The sequence below is a fragment of the Triticum aestivum genome, chromosome 4B, assembly GCF_018294505.1.
Source record: "Triticum aestivum cultivar Chinese Spring chromosome 4B, IWGSC CS RefSeq v2.1, whole genome shotgun sequence".
Classification (NCBI taxonomy): Eukaryota; Viridiplantae; Streptophyta; class Magnoliopsida; order Poales; family Poaceae; genus Triticum; species Triticum aestivum.
Genome location: NC_057804.1, coordinates 544,029,793 through 544,035,792, shown reverse-complemented (window position 1 = coordinate 544,035,792; position 6,000 = coordinate 544,029,793).

Below are 6,000 nucleotides of genomic sequence, written 5' to 3'. Positions count from 1 at the left end.
AAAATGATCAGATGGATAGGTACTTATGCTACTACTATGTACTCCAAAGTTCACTCAGACAAGCATCGATGTTGACAAGAAGTACCTATATTCATTCGAGTATCAACCAACGTCAACCAATTGTCAAACTCCAAGTATTAGGAGAGTGAACGCCAAATATATTGCTTGGTGCATAGCCCAGAAAAATGCAGTCCAGTCTTTGGTCCCAACTTGTGCCTTTTGGTTATAGACACATATGGTAGTGAACTATATGGCATGGAGTCTAAAGATTCCAGACAAGTTGGTTGACGCGTATATTCATCTGGCACTTAATCAGTCTGCACGCCAAGGATGCTCCATTCAGTTGAACTGCACAAAAAATTTGGGTGGTTCATTTTCTCAACTGCCTCCTTTCTCGTCTGCAATGTAGAATTTTGGCGAGATACACGACCAAGATGAGCTAGTAAAATAGTTGGATGAAAGTAGTGGCCAAGTTGCTCAAACCTCCCTCGACACGAGGCCACTATTTGAGGATAAACCTAGAAGCAAAGTTCAGATTGTCCGTGCTGCCTCTTATGTACTCGAAAGTTTACTCGTACAAGAACTAATTTTAGCAAGAAGTACCTCTGATTGAACACCATTTACCAGTCTGTACCCTCGGTAACTAAAGTTCGTCCATGGATCATATTGGCTGTGATCTCAATCATTTGGATGCATAAGCATACTGAACATGTGTATATCTGAATCTTTTTGTGAATTATGTATGAATATTGTCGTGTGATTTATCAATCATTTGGATGCATAGATATGCTGAGCTTGTGTATATATGAATCTTTTGAGTTGTTGATAGTGAATGTTGGCTATGAATATGAACGTGTCCTGTGAACCTGAGTTTGATATGAATTGCAACAGAACCAGTTATAACCCTTCTCCTCCTCTCAATCTGCGACTCCACTGCCGCGTTTTCCCATCTCCGAGTCATTCCCGTCTGAGGCCTCACCGTCGTCCACCGCCTCGCTGTGTTCGGTGCAGCGTGGTCAACAAACGAGAGTCATCAGAAGAGGACTGTACGTGGAGAGCCTGACGGCTGGGACCCACGAGGTCCATGGTCGCACGCAAGGAAAGTTCCTCCTTATTAAGCTGAAAAAAATGTTTCCTCCACCTGACAGCTGGGACCCACCAGCTGTATCTTCACACGGAAGGAAGTGCCTCCTTGTTTTGCGAAAAAAATTATTCATCCCGTTGACAGCTGGGACCCGTCAGATTTGGTGACTGACTTGTGGGCCTGCTAAGCGGACATGTATGCACGGCTTTGTCAACTTAATCAACAAATGATTCTAGCAGCTAGACCGTTGGATGTTAATCCAACAGCCGTGCTCCTTCTTCAACCTCTGTTATTGCTCCTGTCTCCCGTGGGCGGCACCGCGGCTGTGCTGCCACGCACCCGAACCAGTGAAGTTTCCCACTCCTCTCCATCTGTGACTCCACTGCCCCGTCTTCCCCATCTCCGGGTCGTTCCAGTCTGGGTGCGCTCGGCACGGTGTGGTCAACATGGTCAACAACCGAGAGTCATCGGAAGATGACTGTACGTGAGAGGCTAACAGTGGGGACGCACCACGCCCATGGACGCATGCATGCAACGGAACACGGCGAGGTCAACATGGTCAAGGAACGACTTCCATCGAAAGTATACTGTACGTGGAGAGTCTCAGCTGGGTCCACGGCCGCAGCAAGTAAGTGCCTCCTTATTACGCGGAAAATAATGATTCCTCCAACTGACAGCAGGGACCCACTGGGCGGGCCACCGTATTTTGCGAAAAAAACGTTTGCCCCCTGACTGCTGGGACCCACATGACAGGCCACCGTATTTTGTGAAAAAAGTCCCCCCACTGTCAGCTCGGACCCACCGGAAGTGCCTCCTTATTACGCACAAAAAAATGAATACTCCCCCTGCTAGCTGGGACCCACCTTGGTGGGAGGCTGACTTGTGGGCCTACTAAGTTGACGAGGATGAAGGGCTTTGTTAACTTAGTCAATATGAACGATTCTAGCTCCAGTGACCGTACGCTGTCCATCCAACGGCCGTAGTGCTTCTTCAACCTCTGGTCTTCTTGCTCCAGCCGCCCAAACCAGCGCCGGTCGTGCCTCATGCTCCTGCCTCCCGTGGCCGGCTGTGCTGCCGCGGAGGACTCACCGCCCCCTACTATTCCCACCGCTGGCCAGGCCCTGCGGCAACGACAGCCTCACACCGCAGCCAAACCAGTGAAACCTCGTACTCCTCTCCGCGCGGGCTTCCACTGCCGCGTCTTCCCCGGCTTCGCGTCGTCCCCTTCCTAGGCCTCGCCGTCGTCCACCGCCATGGTGCTCTCCATGCGGCGTGGTCAACGTGGTCAAGGAACGACTTCCATCGGAAGAGTACTGTACGTGGAGAGGCTGACAGCTGGGTCCACGGCCACAACCCAGTTTTTTTGTGATTTGCCAAGTAAGTCGCTTTGTCAGGCCTGTTGGGCTGCAAACCTTTCAAGACGAGGAGAGCTTTCATTCGGCTGGCCGAGAAAATGGCCCATCAGTAATGAGAAATGGGCTGTACATTTTTAAAATACATCAAACCGGCAATTAGTTTCAAATATCTCTTTTTTTCATTTAGAGATTTTAAATTACATTAATTTTTATGCATGGAGAATTTGTTGGATTTTATATTGATATGCATTTATTTTTAAAATCAGTTTGAATGTGAGTCAAAATTTCGGGATTAAAAACAGTTCGGACTGCACCGATTATAATTTTTTAACCGTGGCCACAATATGGGCTGTAATGCTAACAAAAAGAATATGGGCTCCAAAAAAAACCTTAAGAATTGGCAAATGGGCTATAAATTATTAGAAATAATGGCAGATGGGCTGTATGCTGTTTTCCACAGATTTGAGGCTTTCCTAAAAAAGGTTGACGCACAAGTAGTGACTGTTGGATTGCCATCCAACGACCGTCGTGCTTCTTCAATCTCTGCTCTTCCTGCTCAAGCCGCTCAAACAAGCGCCGACGGGACTGCCTGCTCCCTCCTCCCCTCGGTCGGATCTGCTGCCGCGCAGGCCTCACCGCCCCATCGTACTCCCATCACTGGCCTAGCCATCCCTCTACTCACCCACACCTGCTGTTATTCTCTGGTGACGGCAGACGAACCAGTAAACCCTCGTACAGTCGTACTCCCCTTTGCGTGGGAAACAACTGCCGAGTCTTCCCTGCCTCCATGTCGTTCCTTTCCTAGGCCTCGCCGTCGTCCACCGCCCTGGTGCTCTCGATGTGGCCTGGTCAACGTGGTCAACGAGCGACATGCATCTGAAGTGGACTGTATGTGGAGAGGCTGACAGCTGGGTCCACGACCGCACGCAAGGAAATGCCTCCTTATTACGGGCAAAATAATGATTCCTCCACCTGACATCTGGGACCCACCTAAAGGGCCTTTGTATTTCACGAAAAAAACGTTACCGCCACTAACAGCTCAGACCCACCAGCTATATCTTCGCACGCAAGGAAGTGCCTCCTTATTACGCACAAAAAAATGAATACTCCGCCTGTTAGCTGGGACCCAGTACAGTGGCAGGCTGACTTGTGGGCCTACTAAGTTGATGGGGACAGAGGGCTTTGTCAACTTAGTCAATAATATGCACGATTCTAGCTCCAGTGACCGTACGATGTCCATCCAACGGCCGTAGTGCTTCTTCAACCTCTGGTCTTCTTGCTCCAGCCGCTCAAAAAAACACTGGTCGTGCCTCATGCTCCTGCCTCCTGTGGCCGACTGCGATGCGGTGGAGGCCTCACCGCCCCCTACTACTCCCACCGCCGGCTAGGCCATCCCTCTACTCAACCACACCCACTGTTATTCTGCGGCGACGGCAGCCTCACCCTCATACTCCTCTTCGCGTGGGCATCCACTTCTGCGTCTTCCCCGGCTCCACGTCGTCCCTTTCCTAGTCCTCGTCGTCGTCCACTGCCGTGGTGCTCTCGGCGCGGCATGGTCAATGTGGTCAACGACTGACTTCCATCGGAAGAGTACTATGTGTGGAGAGGCTGACAGCTAGGTCCACGTCGGCCGCAAGGAAGTGCCTCCTTATTACGCGCAAAATAATTATTCCTCCACCTGACAGCAGGGACCCACCGGACGGGCCACCAGTATTTCGTGAAAAAACGTTTCCCTCCTGACTGCTGGGACCCACCAGCTACATCTTTGCACGCAAGGAAGTGCGTCCGAAAAAAAACCAAAACGATTCGCCCCCCTGACTGCTGGGACCCACCAGCTACATCATCGTAAGGAAGGAAGTGCCTGACAGTCGGGACCCACCTGGTCGAAGCGTACATAGCATTGTCATTCTGGTCACGAAAGTGTACGTACATACTGGTCGATGTAGAGGCACGCACGTGTCATAGTAGAGGCGCGCACGTGTCGATGTAGAGGCGCGCACGTAGCATCTACACGTACGTACAGCGGCGAGGGTGCAAGAAAGAAAATACGGCCACGTACGTACATACGGGCAGGGTCTCAAATGCCTACTCACGCATACGTACATGGCTGGGTCAGAACGGAGAAACAACGTCGTCGTCGTGTTCATGGGGAGCCAACGGAATGCGTCGTGTTCATGGGGAGGCAACGGAATGCGTCGTGTTCATCGGGAGGCAACAGAACGCGTGGGAGCCAACCAGCTTGGATGGAACAGACGATGGAAACGAGGCCTGGCGTACCGCACAGCGGAGGAAACAGACCTCCTACGTTCGGAACGGGGTCCTTTTGATCGGGAGGGGTGTGGCGTACCGCAAAACGGAGGAAACGGACCTCCTACGGTCGAAACGGGGGTGCTGTTGATTGGGAGGGGTGTGGCGTACCGCAAAATGGACGAAACAAACCTTCTACGGTCGAAACAGGGGTCCTGTTGATCGGAAGGGGTGTGGCGTACCGCAAAACAGAGGAAATGGACCTCCTACGGTCGAAACGAGGGTCCTGTTCATCGGGAGGAGTGTGGCGTACCGCAAAACGGGACTCCACGAGATACTGTTCATCTCCACCGTCGACCTCCTCCAGCCTCCACGGGCTACCGTCGACCTCCTCCAGCCTCCACGGGCTCCTATTCATCCAGCCTCCACCGCGCGCTACTCCACCGGCTACTGTTCAACCACCCCTCCATCGTCTACTGTTCATCCACCCCTCCACCGTCTACTGGTCATCCAGCCCTCCACACCACGGGATCCTATTCAACCACGCCTCCACGGCCACCCCTCCACCATCTACTATTCATCCAGCCCTCCACACCACGGGGTCCTGTTCATCCAGAGGCAACGCCACCGCTCACTGTTCATTCAAACCCCCCTCGCAACACTCGCTATTCATCCAATCGATCGACTTCAGTTAGCAGCAGTAGCGAAGGAATCGCTCCATCGGGTTCAGTTAACAGCCATCGATCGATCGCTCGGGTTCAGTAACGCATAGCCTGCAGTGCAATCGCTCGGGTTCAGTTAGAGCCCAACGCCTCGCTCGGGTTCAGTTAGAGCCAACGCCTCGCACGTGTACGAGAGAAATGCGCATCGCTCGGCCCCCGACCTCCCACCGTAACCGGCAACTCCCTGAAATTTTCCTCCCCCTCGCTTCTACCACGGTTTTTTCCGTCATGGACGGCCCAAAGAATGTCATGCAGCTGCATCTCCGGCCCGCCCAGGATGAAAAGCCCATTTTCTGTCATGATATTTTGTCATAGAAGTAGGAGCCCACCACATCTATGATGATACTGGGTTTTGTCACAATTATCATCATAGAAGTGTCATATGTATGACAGAAAAAATTTTGTTCGGCCCAAAATGTCACGGATGTGTCTTTTTTTGTAGTGTTGATGTGGTCTTGGGAACCCACTTGACCAAGGCCTTGGGAGCTTCTTCAAATGCATCAATCTCCTCTTGAAGCTTGTCCTTGCCTTTTTGCTCTTGGTCTTGTGGTGGAAGATCATCTTGAGCTGGTGTTCCTTTGAAAGAAGTAGG